The sequence below is a fragment of the Rhinatrema bivittatum genome, chromosome 3 (assembly GCF_901001135.1).
Source record: "Rhinatrema bivittatum chromosome 3, aRhiBiv1.1, whole genome shotgun sequence".
Taxonomy (NCBI): domain Eukaryota; kingdom Metazoa; phylum Chordata; class Amphibia; order Gymnophiona; family Rhinatrematidae; genus Rhinatrema; species Rhinatrema bivittatum.
The window spans coordinates 156,348,730-156,369,118 of NC_042617.1; the positions used below are offsets into that span (position 1 = coordinate 156,348,730).

Consider the following 20,389-nt stretch of genomic DNA (forward strand, 5'->3'; position numbering starts at 1 on the left):
TCTTTTCGGACAGGAGTGGCGGCTGTCAGCGGGTTTGACAGCCGACACTCAATTTTACCGGCGTCGGTTCTCGAGCCTGCTGACAGCCACGGGTTCGGAAACCGGACGCCGGCAAAATTGAGCGTCCGATTTTCAAGCCACGGGCCGCGGGCCTATTTCAATTTTTTTTTTTTACTTTTTTAAACTTTCGGGACCTCCGACTTAATATCGCCATGATATTAAGTCAGAGGGTGCACAGAAAAGCAGTTTTTACTGCTTTTCTGTGCACTTTCCCGGTGCCCGGAGAAATTAGCACCTACCTTTTGGTAGGCGCTAATTTCTGAAAGTAAAATGAGCGGCTTGGCTGCACATTTTACTTACTGAATCGCGCGGGAATACCTAATAGGGCGATCAACATGCGGTAAAGATGCGCTAAATAAGCGGGTTAAAAAGGCAATAATTTGGGCGCATGTTACTGTATCGGAGGGACTAGCTAATCCGATCATTAACATATATACATGCGGCAGGCGGAAAGGGATACATGTCTTTTTCTGCAAGCGATAAGGAAGCGTAAAAGCCGATACTGAATCACGGGTCCGCCTTACACACTCAAAACGCGTGTCCAAAGCGGGTTAAAAAACGGGTAACCGCGGCCGCGCTTTACTGTATTGGCCCGCAAGTTAGCAAGGGAACTCCTTACGGATGGGATTCACTCTCTGTACCTAGCTACTCTGCCACTCCAACTTTTGGACTTTATCCTAACGGGGTACCCGCTCCCCGGGGGCCTCTCTCATTTCTTTCAGGTTGCTATCAGGAACCGGTACTCGCTCCTCGAGGGCCCATGTTCCCTGACTCGCTGCCTGAACTTATCTCTTCTGCTTGGAAGAAACCGCTGCCTACATCATCAGTGAGTTACCAACTTTATTTCCTCAGAGCTGTTCCCTGGAACCAGGTACTCGCTCCTTGAGGGCCTACCTCTATTCCAGCTTCTGTGTCACCTTCCGGGAGAAACCGCTGTGTGAGTAACTTTACCAACAAGGCTCTATACCAGAACTCTGTGTATGCTCCACTGTACTCACTATCTCAGTTTTCTCCACTACAGCACAGCCATAGAAGGAATTGCTGTTCCAGTGTCCTGAGAAACTCTAGCCCAGCCGGGCTTCATCTCTACTCATTACTGCCACCTCTGGTGATTTCTCAAATCTGTTTATTAAAAGATATAACTCTTTGTTGTGTGTCCCAAAGCTGAGCCTGACCTGTGGCCCCTCATGGGACTTCCCCCTGTGGGCATGGTCAGCTGCCACAGTGTCCAAGGGTCCACCCAAAACCTTACAAACAATAACATACAGGAATTAGGTTAAGTGGTGAACTTGGCCAAGAGCTATCTGCAGTCATCCTAGACACTGGAGTATATCGGTGTTCGTTTCAACATGAAGCAAAGCAGGGTGCTCCTACCGGAAAGCAGTATTCAGAAACTGATGACACAGGTGCAGCTATTGACAGAAACAATACGCCTAATGGTATGGTCTTACCTATAGGTGCTCGGGTTGATGGCAGCCACGATAGAGGTAGTTCCGTGGGCAAGGCGCATATGTGTCCTCTTCAGTGTACACTGCTTGCGCGTTGGAATTCGCAGTATCAGGACTAGTCAATTCGGCTTCACTTACTGGTGGAGATCAGCATCCAACTTCAGTGGTGGTTGCAAGCAGATCATCTAAGGAAGGGTGTTCCCCTTCAAACACTGGACTGGCTAGTACTCATGATGGATGCGAGCTTCCAGGGTTGGCAAGCTCACTGTTAGGAATTGACACTACAGGGGCACTGGAGCACAGAAAGTTTCTCTGAAGCATCAATCAGCTGCAAGCCCATGCTGTTCGGTTGCCATGCTTGCAATTCATCGACTGCTTGCAGGATCAAGCGGTCCAAATAATGTTAGACAATGCGACGACAGTGGCTTACATCAAGTGCCAGGGAAGAACCAAGACTCAGCACGTGTCACAGGAAATAGCTCAACTCATGAAATGGATGCAAGTATATCTTCAGGAGATCTCAGCCTCACACATTGCAGGAAAAGACAATGTAATAGCCGACTTTCTCAGCAGACAGAGTCTGGATCCAGGAGAATGGGAATTGTCAAATGAAGCATTCCAGCTCATAGTGGGCTGCTGGGGTCTCCCGTTTCTAGACTTGCTGGCGTCATCACACAATGCAAAATTTCGCAGCTTCTTCAGTCACAGGAGAGATCTGATGTCTGTGGGCATCGATGCCCTCATGCAGGAATGACCTGAAGGCAAGCTTCTATATGCCTTTTCCCCATGGCTCATGTTGGGCAGAGTGATCTGGAGGATCGACAGATACACGGGGATGGTGCTTCTAATGGTACCAATTTGGCCCAGGAGGCCATGGCATATAGATCTGTGGAGGCTCCTGGTGGACTCTCCTCTCTGATTACCGGTCGACAGGGATCTGCTGCAGAAGGGGCCTATTATGCACAATGATTCAACTCAATTTTGTATTACGGTATGGCCCTTGAAAGGGCTTGGTTACTGAAGCATTGATACTCCACTGCTGTGATTTTCACCTTGCTTTGCATGCGAAAGTTCTCTACTTCCTTGGCCTATGTTCAGGTTTGGTGAGTGTTTGAGGTTTGGTGTGAGGCTCGAGGAGTTCATCCTCATTCAATAAAGATCTAACTCATTTTGGATTTTTTGCAGGATGGGTTGATTAAGGGTTTGGCCCTTAATTCCTTGAAGATACAGATGGCAGCTCTTGCCTGTTTCCGAGGTCAGGTGAATGATGAATCCTTGTCAGCCCATCCAGATTTGGCCCAGTTCTTAAAAGGGGTGAAGTATCTTCAGTCTCCCTTGCGGTTGCTGGTGCCCTTGTGGAGTCTTAATCTGGTTCTGGATTTTATGGCGCGTCCCACCTTTCGACCACTGCGCAGCCTCTCCTTGAAGTTACTTACTTTAAAGATGGTATTTCTTGTTATGGATAGGGGCAGATCAAGACAATGTGTCACCTGAGGTGGGGACCACATGCTGCTGTCCCCCACCCCCTGTGCTGCTCCCCCAAATTTAAATAAAATAACCCCCCCCCCCGCCCAAGACTGATGAAAACCCCTAGTAGTCCAGCAGGGGGCCCGGGATCGATCTGCTGCTCCCAGGCTGTCAGCTGCTACTAACCAAAATGGCACTGGTGGCCTTTAGCCCCTACCATGTGATGGGGCTATTGGTGCCATTGGCTGGCCCTTGTCACATGGTAGGGGAAATGGATGATGGCACCAGTAAACAAGCTGAGCTGGCATCGCAGGCTTTAATAGCCCACTGGAGTAAAGAGGTTATCACGGCCGTATATGTGGATGCAGAGCAGCCGTTGCATAGCCAGGTCCTCCATATACACCTTTTCCAGGTATTACCGCAGGCCTGGGAGGATACAGCCTTCACATCTGCGGTGTTGATCGGACTGTGGGATTCGCTTTGGTACATCCTACTGGTGTGGATTAACCTGTCTGAATGCTAAGAAAGGAGAAATTACTACTTACCTGATAATTTCCTTTTCTTTAATGAAGACAGGTTAATCCACATTCCTGCTATTGTTCTCCTGAGTGGCTGCATCTATGGGGATTACTAGTAAGTGTCAGATCCAGTCCCTAGATTAGTGATATTACACTCTGGGGCAGATTTTTAATCCAACACGCGCGGGGTACATTTGTGCGCGCTACCCGGCGCGCACAAATGTACACCTGATTTTATAACATGCGCGTTTATAACATACAGTTAATCAATTTAGACATTCTTTTTTTTCCTTCTGTTCAAATGTAATCACTCATTCACTAATACAAACCATATTATCCCAGAAATAAAATATCCTTCCCAGGGTCAATTGGAATTGTGATTTTTCAGTTAAACAATTAAATCCCTCTTTGCTCTTTTCTGAAGTAATTTTTAATAACTTTTCTCATCATCAGTCAAACAGTAACAATGGCTGGCAAATTTATCTGCCACGTGGTAATTACTTGGTCTTCTGCATTTATCAGCCCCTGAACATAACTATGGATGCACAACAGACAAAAATTCAATTCTTGGCAAATGGGAGGTTAGTGTTAACAGCGCTAACAATTCAGATTGTTGGTGGTGTGTGTGTGTGTGTGTGCGTGTATGTGTGGGGAGACTGTGGGACAGTGTTGCAACCGTCCCTTCCCGACGGCTTCACTCCGCCTACCTTTCTTTCTTTGTTCCTCCTCTTGCTGCGGATGGACGCCTGGCTGCCGTGGCGTCTGCTTGCCATCCTCTCAGGCATCCCCAGACTGGTTTGGGCGCTGCCTCCCGCCATGCTTCACTAGTACCTTAGGGCGTGCACGCTGCGCGGCCCTCACTCTTATTTCCTACTTGGCTCGAACCTCAGGGGCATCCCCCTGTGATGACATCACGCTGCCCAGATATTTAAGGCCTACATTGTTTGCTAGCCTTTGAGTTAGCAAGGGAATTCCTTACGGATGGGATTCGCTCTCCGTACCCAGCTACTCTGCCTCCAATCTTCCATTGGACTCTTAACGCTAACGAGGTACCTGCTCCTCACTTGCTTTTCAGGTCGCTATCAGGAAACTGGTACTCACTCCTCGAGGGCCCATGTTCCCTGACTCGCTGCCTGCTCCTACTTTCTCTTCTGCCTGGAATGATTTGCTATCTTTAACACCAGTGAGTACTACCATCTTCACCTCAGAGCTGTTCCCTGGAGCCAGGTACTCGCTCCTTGAGGGCCTGCCTCAGTTCTAGCCCTGGTGCCATCTCCTACGTGGAACCGCTGTGTGAGTACATCACCTTCAAGCCTCTCAGCTCTCAGGGATCAGGTACTCGCTCCTCGAGGGCCTGCTCTCCCTATCCTGGGGTTCTCCATACTGGGGCTTGTGCATATTCCACTGTACTCATTATTCTCAGTTCTTTCCACTACAGGACTGCTACTGGAGGAGTCGCTGTTCCAGCACCTAAGGGATACTAACCCAGCCGGGCTACTTCTACTGCTCTCCACTGCCACCTCTGATGGCTTCATCACATTGTCTAATAAAAGATCAATCTCTGTGTTTGTGCGTCCTAAGCTGAGCCTGACCTGTGGCCCCTCACGGGACTTCCTCTCGTGAGGGGCCACAGGGACCCTTGGACCCAGCTGTCATAGGGTCCAAGGGTCCACCCAAACCTCACTAATTATAACAGACAGCTAGCGGCTCTGTACCAACATCAAGCTACTGCTATAAAGTTCCTACATGCAATGTGAGAAGCCTTATGATAGCTGGAAAACGTACTTGTTTAATTCTGGAAATGAAAGAGGTGAAGGTCGATATTGTTGGAATTGCTGAAACCTTTTGGAACGAGGCGAGAGAGTTCATCACCAAAATAATCCCCACAACTGAAGAAGAATACAAAGTTATTTATTCAGGAAGTGAAAAGAGCTGAAAGGTAATGGCTTTCATTCTAAACTGGAAAATTTAGTACATTGTCATACAAATGCCCATTCTGCTACTCTTGGGAGCTGCTGGGCTCCAGAAGTAAATAAAAGAGGAAAAAGAAACTTATTTGGTATTCAGAGGCAGTGACTGAAAGAGTAAAGGCAATCTATTATCATTCAGAAAGAGAAGCACAAGGAAGAATATCTTGTAAATGCAAGAGAGGTAGAGAAAGTAGTCAAAACAGCAAAGGCATGAATGGAAGAGAAGATAGCGGTAAACCAGGGTGACAACATTTTTTTCAGGTATGTCTGTGAAAGGAGAAAAGCCAAAGGTGGGGGGTCTTAAAACTGAGAGAAGTCAAGAAGTGCCTTGGAGTGAGACAAGGCAGAAACACAAATGTTAAGCAAACATTTCTTCTCGGAACTATTCACTGAAAAAAAGGATTGGAGAAGGACTACTGTTTGTTGGCAAGGATACATATGGTAGTAGGATAAATGCCATGCCATTTGTGGAAGAAATTTCAAGTTAGAGAAACAATGCAACAAAGCAATGGCCAGAGTGGGAAAGAAACTGAGGTGCCCAGGCAGAAGGCGTAAGCAGTAGGAAAAAAGGAAATGGTATAGATTGTTGGTGAGACCTCGCCTAGAGTATTAGGTCCACTTTTGGAGGACACAGGGTGAAGATGGTCCATAGAAAAGCTACCAAAATTGTGCAGGGTATGCATGCAACGTCCTATGAAATGAGACTTAAGGATCTAAATAGGCATACCCTAGAGAAGAGAAGAGACAGGAGAGATATGATAGAGACCTTCAAGTACCTTAAAGTTATTGATAATGCACAGGAGGTAAGTGGTTTTCAGTGGAAGGGAACTAAAAGAGCAAGAGGGTCATGATATGAGACTTGAAAAGGTAAACTCGGGAGCAATGTCCGGAAATATGTTTGCACAGAAAGGGTTATGGATGCATGGATCCCCGTACCAGAGCAGGCGGTGAAGGCTAAAGCAGTAACGGACTTGCATGGGATAAGGATAATTAGTTGCTAAAAGTGAAGAGATAGCAGAAGCATGACCTAGCAGTACATATGTAAGTGTTTAAAATGCCCTATTTGAATGATTTGTGGTTGCCAGAATGAAGAGCAAAGAGGAAAATATGAAATGTTCTCGTGGCAACATAGACAACTGTGTCCTTATCTGTCTGGCAGGTTGTGATGATAGCATCAACTGGCAGCTGGGTCTGCCTGGCAGGCTGCAAGTACAGCAATAACTAAAAGTCCCAGTGGAAATACAGATGTCACATAGCCCGGTCTCTCTGGCAGGCTTTGCAGAAGACCTAGGCAGATACTTAAGCAACAGCCGTGCTAGCATGGCTAGCTATGTAGATTATTACAAAACTTTGTGGATAGACATGGAAAGAGTGGGGATCTGCGTGTGAACTAAGTGGCAGATCTTGCATGCTTATGAAGCTAAGACAGTGCAGGACAAATGAAAAAGATGACTGTGACGGAGCGGGTGCTTCACCAGCTCATGAAGAAGAACAGGGAGGTGAAGGTTGTGGGCTGACACAGAGCAGCAGACAGGTAAAGGCCGCAGGACAAAAAAAAAATGGAGATCGGAGGAGACTACAACTCCCAGCTTACTGAGTGAGAGAGAGAACAAATGGGGCCCTGAGAGTTGGTTGGGTGGTGGTTCCAACCTCCCTTATACAGGTGGGGTAGTAAGGAAGGAGAATGATCATTTTCCGTTGGAAAGCAGCCACTGAGGAATAGGAGGCCAGAGAGACACAAAGGGTCAAATTCAGCTAAAGAAATGGATGAAATATGGCTCTAATGGGGTTTGTTTGCAACTAAACTGTTGCAATCTGAACTGGAATCTAAAAGCCACATTTGTCTGTTTTATGCCACTGGCCTATAGCAGCTGGAAATGAGATTTAAAAGCTGCAAAAGAAAAGTTTTTTTGAGCATTTTTTTCTATTGCCTGAACTGTGATAAATTGCAGTGGGGTGGGATCGGGATGCTGGTGTTAAGGGATAGAGAGCCCTTATTGCAGGTTTCCAGAACTCAAACTGGGGCACAACTGCAAGAGTTTGCCAACCAGGAGCTTTTCCTCGCTGTCAGTTTTGTTCTGGGATGCTGAGGAGCTAAAGGGTTCATAGAAACCTGGGCTGAGTTGAGTATTGTGGCAAGGACTCAAGCTGACTGAGTTGAGACTTGGAATCCTGCAGGGTGCAGTTGGACCTCAGAGAGGGAGCAGGGAACATTGTCAGGGGAGGAGGGAAGGACGACTCACAGCAATGACAAACCCTGTCGTGGATAAGCAACGCCATCTTATAAGCAGCTGCATGCTACAGCTGGCTGCTGGGACATATTCTTGAAGAGGAAACAGGAATAAGTGGGTAGACTGAATGGATCAGCTGGTCCTTTCCTGCCATCATCTACTATGTTTCTATGCTACCATCCAGTACCACTGGCATGTAAGAATGATCTACAATAAATGATAGGTTATGTGTAACTTTTGTAAGGGCTATGGAATGAGCTTGAACACCAAGAAAATGAAAATTATGATAGTTAAAAAGTATACCAGGGCAATAGAAATTTTTTGTTGATGCAAACAAAACTAGAATGAATTAAAGAAAATAAATATCTAGGTAACGGGGTCAAAGAAGATGGAAAATGTTTAACAGTAGTAAAAAGACGTATTAGATATGCTACAATTGGCTCTTTAGAATGGAAGGAGTTCTTAGGATTTTAAACTAATTTTAAAAACTATTGAGTGATTACAACTCTACAGGGGTAGACTATAGATGTGGAAAATGGACTTACAGTAAAGATATCATAAAGAAAATACAATCATTTGAAGTGTGGCAATATAGAATAATTCTGAAGATTAGTTGGAAGGGCATCATCTCAAATGAAGGAGCGCCATGAGATAATGGAAAGTGGAAATGTCCTGGAAGAAGGCCTTGTCAAACAGAAAATGAGATTTGTTGGTCATGCACTCAGAGGCTCTGGTGACAAATTAGCTAATCGAACACTGGAGGGCATGACAGAGGGCGAAAGCGAAGAAAGCAAAGAGCAGTCTGAGCTGATGACATTTAAAAAAATGGGTCAAAATCTGGAAATGCGGGTGAAATAAAATGTACTCAGAGGACTGGCACACCATAGTTACCGACCTTTGCATTGAAGTTGTCACCTAATGATGATCAGTAGCACTATAGGCAAAATATTTTAAGAGATGATGTTCAGTAGATATAGAAAACTGAATTTTACGGGTCTATCATGGCAGGCTGCTCTTAACTGTAGCAACAAAAAAAAAAAATTGGGCCTTGCTGCATTGAACTAATTTACTGCATGTTATTTAACCTGACAAAACTAAAATGATTTAAGGAGAGGTCACAGTTTCCTGTGAGTTCTATTCCTGTATATAATAGACAAACAAAGCTGAGATCAGATAGGAGGAAGTGAACTTTGCACAGATGTGTTTGATACAGGAGTTTCTCTGCAGGTATATAATGAGTGATTGGAACGCACATCTGGAAACAGAAGAGAAACCAATTATTAAGGATCATACCAGATCCCGGGAGAATACCAGAAACGAACTTGAAATAATATTGGATTTCTGTTCTATTAGAGGGCTCTTAAATGATAACATATACCTTTTTTTTTTTAAGAACAATCCACAAAATAGACTGGGCTTAAAATGGGACAAAGGAAAGAAATGGATTTCATCTCTGGAAGGACATGAACCTGTCATGACAGCAGCAAGAAAAAATGTGCCTAGCAAGAAAAGACTGTGATAATGATAAACTAAAGGGAAAGAAAATAGAAGAAGGCTGATTCGAAATTAGTGTTCCCTAGATCATGATCCACAAGCCTCCTAACTAGACATCCATAATTTGACTGGACTTTGGTCATTCCACCCTTGTGATTCTCAAATTTTGATCTGTAGACTGTAAGCCTGATTAATTTACTGAGAATCAAGACTTTGGGGTTTATTTAACTTATTTAGCCTTCTATCAACCTAAGTCCCCTCCCCCACCCCCCAAAAATACAATGGGGAGGCCGATACTTAGAGCTTCTTAGTCAAATAAATTAGGGACTTATCCAGCTAAGTGGCAGCCGCTGAATATCTGGCTACGTTCAGTGGATGCCACTTAACCGGAAGTGTTTGCCTTCTCAAAGACTTAGGCTGCCTGGCTCCACAGGATATAATTGGGGGAAAATCCAGAATCATGATTGAAATAGAAAAGTCATTCTTATAATCCAAAAATACTTCCGCAAAAGCTCTGCAATGTGGAAAAAAAAAAGTGAAGAACTGTTGGTTTGAAAGGTCAGCATGTATGGAAATAATGAAAAACACCTTTTTCTATCTATGTAAACTTTTTTTCCATCACTGAATGGCAGCTTTCCTGTCTATTAGGCTATAGCATGGGCCCCTCAGCCAGCAAAGCAGAGCTTCCTCTAACATATTTAACTCCTGCATGGTTTTCAGTGCCACCTGAGGACTCACAATAGCATTCAGAACGTCAGCACAGGACAGCAGGGGTAAGAGGCATAGGAAATAGAGCCTCATCTGCCCCACAGGAGGGCTCTGTTTCTTCCACACATATCTACAGGTCTAAACGCAGGGCAGAAGTCCTAGCTTCATGTATGCCTGGCAACAGATTCGAAGGCATTTGTAAGTAGCCGCTGTTGTCATTCAAGACTTCAAAAGTGAGGCGTCAACAAGTTTTTATTCGTCTCTCAATCTGCAATGACTGAAGGCAGCCAGAAAAAAAGCAGAGAATCAAATCAGTAGCTGCAGCAGCAGCGGGAACCCCAGGAGCTGCCTAGTTCCTTTACCATGCACTGAACATGCATGAAAAGCAGGTGCAGCACTTTTATCATCATTAGTATCATGCTTTCTGATTCCATCATCAAGAGAAACTCAACAAAAGAAAAAGAAGGGATCATATAACAAAAAGCAGATTCGGAAAATGTTTAAAAACAGGAAAAAAAACATGAATATGAATTATGTCTTACATTCCTGGACTGTTCTGAATGTGCTTTTTATGGTTCTGATCGTACAGGTCATCAATATAGCGGAATCGGACCACTGCTTCGATGACCTTATAACCAGGATACTAAAGGGGAAATTCCGATCAATCCAGAAACGTCCCACTTTAGAAGTTAAAATGATCAAAGTCTCCAGAACTGACACAAAAGGTCTTAATAGAGCCTTAAACTCACTAACAGAAATCATTCCTACTAGGAACGTGCATTCATATGAAACAAATGTGGAATCAGAACTGGAAAAACTAATTTATGGGTTTGGTTCATTTCAAATGAAACAAATCCTTGGTGCCTGCAGGGTTTTCATTACAGTAAATAGTGCATGCTGTTAGAAAACAGTGTGCGCGATTTACCAAGAAATGTTGGAAAATAAATAAATAAATAAGAAAGCCAGCCCTGCCACTCCCTTACATCTTCTCTAGCGCTCTGAGGATGAAAGGATGATCCTTAATTGCTCCTGCCCCACCAATTCTGATTTAAAAATGGCGCCAGTCTCAGGGCTGGCCGGCACCACATTATTTTACAGCTATAAAGTAATATTTTATTTGTATTTATTTATTTACAAACATTTGATATATTGCACTTTTCCCAAAAAGGTCTCACAGTGGATTACAATAAAGGATAGTCTACTATAGGCGAGAGGTACACGAGTGATTGCATAGCATAGCATAGCATATGTTCAAGGCTGGTGTGTAGCTATTATAGAGAGAACGTCTCACACAGCCGATATTTCTACTTCAAAAACACCCCAAAAATAAAGCAAACCAAAACAAAAATGTTTGCCTTGTGCATCCTTAAATTCTAGTATCTGTTAGAGATGTGAATCGGAACTGATATCGGATCCGATTCTGGTTCCGATTCACATCTCTAGTATCTGTCACCTTATCATTCTATCTAACACATCTACCAGCCCCTCCTGTGTCCCCTTTCCCCTTCACACTACCATTGTAATGTATTTTATGATCCACTTGTAGTTTCTGTCAATGTCATTTACTGCTCTGACCTGATTATTCTGTTTGAACCCAAGGATGGGAGTGTTAACGCCCCAAAACTAGTCAAAAAATGTATTACTTTAGTCTAACAAACAGGGATTGCAGAGGTGATTTACAGCCTACAATAGTATCACCTTAATTTGGTTTTGTTGGTTAAGCTCTATTTCCATGCAGAACACTTTGAAATTGAAGACTACAGTCTTACCAGGGCCCTCCAAACTGAATATGATGTTGTCACAGCAGGCTGAATAAGAGGGCCTTCTGCCAACCCAGATGAGGCTGATAGCGTAGTGGGAGAATTAAGATGGGTGTTCATTGAAAACATCTCTCCTGTTCATCTCCCCCCAGAGGATCCCATACTTGGGTGGGCAGGTTGGTCTTAGAGCTAGAGGGGTGAAAACAGGCAAAATCGCTTATTGTCAGCTACTTTTGTATCAAAGCATCAACTTTCACCAATCCCCCTTCTCATAATTGTTCTCGTTGGACCCCTATCCAGAGCCCACCCACGGACTGGAGGAAAAGCAAACTGGGTAGGCGCTGTTATATTTGCATCTTCACAAATCACTCAGGGGCTTGCCTTTATAACCATTTTCTTGCTCTGAGCATACCTTTTCCCCTTATGCCATCAGAGAAGCAAAGCTTTAAAATTCCCATACCATTACTGAATTGTTAAACTCTCTCTTGTGACCTGCTGAGACATTTCTAGAAGATGACATAAAACTCTTAAGAGGGGTAGACTCAGGAGCAGCATCAGGAAAGATTTCTTCACAGAAAGGTTGGTGGATGACTTGAATGCCTTCCTGGAAGATGTGGTGAGGACAAGAACAGTAATGGGATTTAAGAGGGCGTAGGATAAATAGGGAAGCTTCCTAATTGTTAGAGGATGGAAATGAAAACATGGGGTAAACTGTGTTAGTGTTAGATGTAACATTTCTGCAAAGGTGTAACCTGCATGGAACGACAGTTACTATATTAAACAACTTGCTGGGCAGACTGAATGGAAAATTTGGGTCTTTATCCGCCGTCACTTACTATGGTACACTATCAAGTAGATTTTAAAAGGCCGGCGCGCGTAAAATCAGGGAGATACGCACGTGACCGAGTCTTGCGCACACCAAGTGCATTTTTAAAAAGGTCTTACCATGGGCGTATCTTCCGATACAAGCAGAAGTACCGAGCCTGAAGAAAGGGGTGAGCCGAGGGGAGGGGTGGGGCAGAGGCCAGCCGGGACAGCAACCATTAGGCCCTGTCCTGGGGAAGTGCGTGCTGGCAGCTGGCTGGTGCGCAGAACTTACTCCTGCTTGGAGGAGTGGGTAAGCTCATCAACAAATAAAAAAAATTCTAGTTAGGGTAGGTTTAGGGGTCAGAGAGGAGAGGGAAAGAGGGAGGAAGGCTAGGCTAAGGGTTAGGGAAGTTCCCTCCTAATCCGCTCCTTTATTGGAGCAGACTGGGAGGGAACTGGGCAAAGGCCCGATCACATCGCTGCACTATTCTTTTAAAATCCCCCCTCCCCCCGCACGGAGGCCATCCATGTGCACATGTTAGAAATTAGCTGTGGGAGACCTAAGATGGCCGCTGCTCGAAATGGTGGTGAAGTTGGTTTCTCCTCGTATTCCTGGAAAAAAATTTCTTTACCAATGCCGCATTCAAAAAGAAAGGCCAAACTCAGGGAGTTAACCGCCTCATCATCGCCGGTGTCCGAGGATGGTCAGACGAGGATTGAAACATTCTTCGCTACTGCTGTAGCAAAAGAAAAGACGGTGGAGGAGGCCGCTGCTAGTCCCGACATAGGGCGGATGCCAGGCTTACTGGACGACGAGATCACGCTGAGTCCCGGTGCTCCGGTGACCCTCCCCCCCCCCACCCCCACCTCTGAAACCAACTGAAGCCGACACTGCAAGGGTAAGTCCTCTAGGACTAAACTTTTCTTCTGAAGATGCCTTCCTAAATATTTCTAAAATGAGTGATTTACCCAGAAGCAGTGAGGAGGAGACATGGGCTATTGAGGAGGTGGTGAGAGGGAACACTGTTGGAGGGGAGCAGCTGGCCCAGAAAACATTTTTGGAAATGTTTGTTCCTATGGAGAAGCCAAAGACTATAACAATAGACTCACTATGGCACGCAATAAAAGGACTTGAAAAAGCTATATTTAGTTTGGCAAAAATAACAATTGAATCTAATAGCAGATTCTTGAATTTGGAGCAAGAAATTAATAAGCAATCATCTAAAATTCATCAGATGGAATCGCGTATTGAAAAGTTGGAGACTACCCAGCTAGAAATTTTGAGAATGGAAGATTTAAACCTGAAAAGAATTGAAAATATTGAAAACTAAACTAAGTATTTGAACTTGAGACTATTTAATTTTCCTTATGTAAAAGAAATATCTGCATATGAGATGTTAAAAGAATATATGATAAGAATTCTGAAAATACCAGCGGAGGGACTTCCTGTCCTAGACCTGCCGGAAAAAGGAGCAATGGAGAAAACTACTTTGGAACCAGAAGAAAATAATGTGCAGCAACTGAATTTGACTCAAATATTAGAACTCTCTGTGGAAACAGAGATGCAAAAGAGAATGACATTATTTTGTACGTTTGCTTCAGACAGGGAAATGATTATGAAAAGATTTATGAGAAACCTCTTAGAGCTTTTCTATGGAAAACAAAATAAGCATGTATCCGGATATTTCTCGTATAACACAGGAAATTCAAAGAAGTTCTTACTATTAAGATCTGAAGCCGTGTCTAGAGGGGCTAGCTTTAGTCTTAGGTATCCCTCGAAATGTGTTGTAAAACATTTGAATGCAAAATATATTTTTCCTGATCCTAATCATTTACAAAAGTTTCTGGAACCAGTTTAATCCCGTAATCCCATAGCGATATCGTAGCTGGAATAAAATTTTGCTACATGCATGCAACGTTCCTGTTAAAATTAAGATTGTGTTTTCTTTCTTCTAAATAACCGCTTGTTAAAACTCTCCCCCAAGGATTTCTTGGAATAGTAGATAGGGGACTAATTTGTGAAATTTGTGAATTAACAATAATTTCTTTGTTAAATGATATTCAGATCTACGTATCGTATAATGTTTACTCTCTGTAAATATTGAAAAAGTTGAATAAACAGTAAATTGCAAAAAAAAAGAAAATAGCTGTGTCCATGTGCGCGTGCCAGGAACCACCTGTGTGAGTCTTTTAAAATCTAGCTTTATGTGAAATACCACTTTTACATTAGTTTTTATCAACGTCTTTTTTTTTTATCAAGCACTGCTTCTGCTCCTTAAGTTCACTCTTCTGTGGTCGAGTTCCCTAAGGGGCAGATTTTCAAAGGGGTACGCTTGTAAGATATGCGCGTACCCCCCGAAAACCTGCCCCAAGCTCCCCCTGCGTGCGCCGAGCCTATGTGGCATAGGCTGCCGGCACGCGCAAAGCCCCGGGACTCGCATAAGTCCCGAGGCTTTCCTGGGGGGGGGGGGCATGTTGGGGGCGTGTCAGGGGGCGTGGCGCGGTGGCGCGTCATCGAGGGCATTCCGAGGGCGGGGCTGCGGGTATGGTTCTGGCCTGGGGTCGTGGCCGCGACCTCTGGACCAGCCCCCGGACTGGAACATTGCGCGCCAGCAGCTAGCCCGGCGCGCACATGTTACGCCTGCCTTGGGCAGGCTTAACTTTTGGAATAAAGGTAGGGGAGGGAATTAGTTAGGGCCGGGGGGTGGGTTAGGTAGGGGAAGGGAGGGGAAGGTGGGGGGAGGCGGAAGGAAAGTTCCCTCCGAGGCCGATTTTGGAGCGGCCTCGGAGGGAACAGAGGCAGGCTGCGCAGCTCGGCATGCGCAGGCTGCCGATTTTGCGCAGCCTTGCGCGCGCCGACCCCAGATTTTAAAAGATACGCGCGTATCTATTAAAATCCGGCGTTCTTTTGTTTGCGCCAGTCGCGCGAACAAAAGTACGTGCAGGCGTAGTTTTTTAAAATTTACCCCTAAATGTCCATATGCAGAAGTGCCCAGTAGTCTTAAAGGGAGCTGTGATTGCAAACACAAGCCTAGAGCCACTAAGCCACAATGTTTATTCATGGGAGGAGTCCCACTATTGCAGGGGGTGTCGCCACAATAGTGGGACCCCCCTCCCACGAAAAAACATTATGGCTCTATGGCATATTCTTTTATCTCGGGCCCCAACACCGCAGGGCAAAAGAACGCACCTAGGGACCTGTTAAGGCAACAGCAGCCCCAACCTCAAGGCACCGCCATCGCATTAAAGAGCTGCCCAAAAAAAAAAAAAAAAGAAAAATTATGGCCAGATGGCAATGGACCCGGGCCCCAAGATGCGCAATGCCCCCCCCCAACCCCAAAGATATCAAATTAAATTTGAAAGCTCCCAGAACCTCCTGACCCCCCCAAGATATGCAAAATTGATGAAGACCCCCTCAGCCTCCTTATGCCCCAAAGGTCTTTAAAATGAGCCAGCCCCCCCCCCCCCCCAAGGCGCTCCAACCCTAATCCCTGACTTCCCCACCCCTAAACCTTAAAACACGAAGTGGTTCCCCCGTCAGGGTCAGGGATACCCTCGCACCAGGCCCCGTTTGTGTCATTTTTCAAAATGGTGCTGACCTGACCTAGCCCTAGTCATGTGACCGGGGCAAGGTCTGGGGATCGTACCTCAGTCCCATGGCCTGGCGCAAGGTCCGGGCCAGGTGCGAGGGTGCGCCCGGTTCTGACGCAGGAAACACTTCATCTTTTTAAGGTTCAAGGGGTGCAGGAGGGAGGTTGGGGAGTGGGGTGGGGTGTCGGGGAGGCGTGGCCTATTTTTAAGACCTTTGGGGGGATGGAGGTGAAGGGAGCTGGGGGTCGAAGTCTATTTGTAAGAACTTTAGGGGGCTGGGGGGCTTTGCTCAATTTTGCATATCTTGTGTGTGTGTGTGTGGGGGGGGGGGGGGTCAGGGTGGGGCCAGGAGCCTTCAACTTTATTTTGACACTTTTCAGAGCGGGAGAGGGCCGGGGGGGCCTTGCACATTTTATTTCTACCTTTGCGGGTGGGGAGGCTGAGGCTATTGCCACACGACTACTTTTTTACTTTTTAATCACTTTACAGGAATTGGGAGCCACCTCGATTGGCAGCCCTGGGTTGAGACTGGGGTCAGTCTCCCCATGTGATTGTGGGAAGTTTTTTTCCATTTTGGAGACCCAGTAAATGTAACGCAGGAGTGTCCCTGGGCTCTAATGTTACATTTACCAAACATTGAAAAGGTGAACATAAGAACATGCCATACTGGGTCAGACCAAGGGTCCATCAAGCCCAGCATCCTGTTTCCAACAGTGGCCAATCCAGGCCATAAGAACCTGGCAAGTACCCAAAAACTAAGTCTATCCCATGTTATTGTTGCTAGTAATAGCAGTGGCTATTTTCTAAGTCAACTTAATTAATAGCAGGTAATGGACTTCTCCTCCAAGAACTTATCCAATCCTTTTTTAAACACAGGTGTTGTTATTTTTCTCTGGGTGACCACTTTCTCGGTCGGCCATGATAAAATATTTGAATGAAATTGCCTAGGCATTACCTTCTTTGCATGCATTTGCATTATTTATGCATGCAAATCACATGCAAAGAAGGTCAATAATGGGGAGGGAAGGAGGGCAGGGAACATAAGATATACATATATTGCATGATATCACATATATCACATATATTGCATGATATCCAACAACCAATGTACCTTCCTTAACTTTTGCCTCGGTCTAATTACAGTTCTGTCCAGGTCCCAATGTTCAGTCCTATCCAGTTCCCAATGTTCATTTACCTAGTGTATTTTCTCTCCCCTTCCTTCAGCCCAATGTACGGTATTTTTTACCCACATATGGTACTTGTTATATGTTTGTTTATTTCTCACTCTCCCATTAATTTCCCTGTGACAGTCTCCCGGACCGATTCTTAGTATATAATATTCAGATAGCGTTCTTTGTTATTTCATACATAATATTCAGTATTCAGTTTGAGTTCTTTGTACCAGTTATTTGATACACTTGTTTCTTATACTATTTCTTGTTTTTCACTTGTTTTATGTACTGCTTTTGTGCGAAGTTTCAGTTTTTTGTAAACTGAGGTGATCTGTATCCCATACAGGAACCGCGGTATATAAAAGTTATAAATAAATAAATAAATACATCGCTGCGATAACACTGCGATATTGCTCTGTCACGTGATATACATGCTTAACATGCATTAGAGCATTAACATGGCTTGATGCATCTCCCAGACAGTTCTAAATGTTCAACAAAAAACTGTACAGTTAATTATATTGCTGAGGAAGAAGCAAGAAAGTGTGAAAAACAAAGCAAAACTATATATACCTGTCCTGGTAGCTGATGGGGCTATGGAGGCCTTTGGAGCTGTGCAAGAATTTTTTTTGTTGCCTGGGAGGAGCAGCACAATCCTGCTGCTAGTGGTTCCAGGCCACGATTAAAAGTTCAAGCGGCTGAAAGCCATGATAGTGAGGAAGTGACCCAGGGGCTTGGGAGAAGGTTTCTGTGGGGCTGGGAGAAGAGGAAGTGATCCTACTGCAAGCAGCAGTGATCTGTGATAGGCACAGGAAGTACTGCAGGAGCCTGAAGAACTACCGGCGGTGTGAAGTGATGAGGCAGCAGTCACAGGCGGGAACCAGAGCCAGCAGCAAGACTGACTGCCACTCCTACTCCTGACATCTCCTGGGGCTGGCCGCAATCATTTTTTAATGTAATCATTGCTGCTGAGTGTGTTTGAAGCCTAGAGGCAGCGGCAACTGTTGGAATGCTGCCACTGCAATATTGAGGGGAGATACAGCGTCAGGGCCGAAGAAGTGCCTGATGGCAATTTTGAAGTTTTTAAAGTTAAATAAAAACTAAATAAGCAATTTAAAAAATGTAAACACATGGCATTTATGTTGGGGAGCATGGGGAGAGGCTCCTACCTTAATTTCTCTAGCTAGGAAGCAACTTCGTGAATCCGGCATCAATAAGTTTAATAAACCTTTTAAATTTAATAAATTTAATTTCCTTGCCAGTATTGGACTTGTTCAGGGGTTACAGTAATCTGACCACAATTAGAATTAGGGGTCAAAAGTGAATTTTAAGCGAGTTGTTCTACCTGTTTTCCCCAGGCAGTCCCTGAGATGAAAAAGTGATCAAACACCTCTGAAAGTGGGGTTTGGTGGTGGTCTCCAGATGATCTTATAAAAACACTGTTTTGACTTTTGGTTTGGGAAAAAAACGTTTAAGTTGCAAGTTATAACAATAATTAAGTTTAAGAGTATTTAAATTAGCTAATATGGTCATGAAAAGACACAGAACACCTGTAGAATTTATTTGGAAGCTAAACTGAGACCTTGCAGTGATTTGAAACTGTGTGAGTGGAGTTTTTATTGGTTTTATTTGACTAGTTTTCTCTATTCAATTTAATGGGCAATGTTATTAAGGGTGGTTAAGAATAACATCTGTTCAGCTCTCAGAGAAGGAAATAGAATAAAAACAAAAACTCCCAAAGCCATCCCCTAGGTAAAGCCATAGCAATGCTAGATGACCTCAGTGCTGATGCAAAGCAGTTAAGTGATCAAGTCTGTGTAACAATACTAAGTTAAACCAAAGCACAAAAAGATTTAAGAAATAAATTACCTAAAGAGAATATTTTGAGCTTATTAAACATTTTTTCTGAGGATGTTTTCCTAATCCAAGGGGTTTTTAAGAAGTTCCTTAGAGAATAAGTAGGTTTCCTGAAGTAGATAAGTACTATTTCCTAAAATGACATCAGAGGCATAGGAATCTCTGCTGAGGATTTTTCACTGAGCATGTTCTGAAACTGCAGGCAGAGCTGAGATGAAGATGAAAGGAATGAGCCCAAACTCATATTCCAGTCACAGATTACCCAAAACACTTAGAAATGCTGGGTTAAAGTGTGAAAGTGTATGTAAGTGGTGGTGTTTGTAAATTTAATGCTGAAAGAGGTAAAAATGTAGTTAAAGTAAATTTAATTTAATAGCTGATTTGTGGTGTTTATCAGCTTTGATAGCTAAGTGAATGTGAATAAAAGTGGATGAGTGGTGATCTGATTCTGAATTTATTTAACTGAAGAACATTCTACTTTTAAAAAAAACTATTTCATAGTCCCAGATTGTAGCCATTCTACCTGTAGATAAAGGTACTGCAGTGTTGAATACACAATACCTGTAGATAAAGGTACTTCTGTGTTGTTTCCTTAGAGGAAAAATATTTGGAATAATTTGGAATGTAGAAATCCCATAACTTGGTCCTGTCTTTACTGGCAAATTTGTAAGTGTGGAATGTGATAGAGAGAGAGAGAGAGAGAGAAAGTAATCATCATTGATTATTATCTTACTCTATAAGTTCTCACAGATAAAATTGCCTATAATATTTCTGCTAGTAAGAACTCCAGTCTCAATTAGATGTCAAGACACACACTAGCAACATTGTAGGCTGTGAAAGATTAGCGGTATGAGGAAGCCAGTATTCATTATTGATTTGATTTGAGTTGGCGTAGTCGGTAAAACATTGTATCCTGAGACTTCATGATCAAGAGTGGCAATCCGGGTCCAGTCAGCACTATCAAGCAGCACACTCTATTCTCCGATATCAAGCCACCAAAACTTCACTTCATTTCTCAGTCAGCGCTCTCTATCCAGCGTTCACAAGTTGCACTCTCAGGGCCGGATTTTAAACCTTTTAAACCCGTTTCTACTCATGCCGAGACTATTTCGCATAGGCCCGGTGACGCGCACAAGCCCCGGGACACGCGTATGTCCTGGGGCTTGAAAAAAGGGGCGGGGAGTGGGCACGGCAGGGGCGGGACCGAGGCCTCCGGCACAGCGGCCATACCGGGGGATTGGGCGCTGGCACTCGGCAGGCGCGCACAACCTATAAAATAAACTTATAAAATAAAGGTAGGGGAGGT

At 44.3% G+C, this 20,389-nt stretch overlaps 1 long non-coding RNA gene across 1 annotated transcript in view; it reads right to left on the bottom strand.

The window, feature by feature from the left end:
- Positions 1–17,996, bottom strand: part of LOC115088710 — a 39,106-nt gene extending 21,110 nt beyond the window's left edge. The window contains exons 1-2 of the long non-coding RNA XR_003855830.1: positions 17,800–17,996; positions 11,666–11,845 (exon numbers count right to left, since the gene is read on the bottom strand). This is a non-coding gene — a long non-coding RNA (uncharacterized LOC115088710). The remainder of the gene's footprint in view (positions 1–11,665; positions 11,846–17,799) is intronic.
- Positions 17,997–20,389: the final 2,393 nt, after the last annotated feature.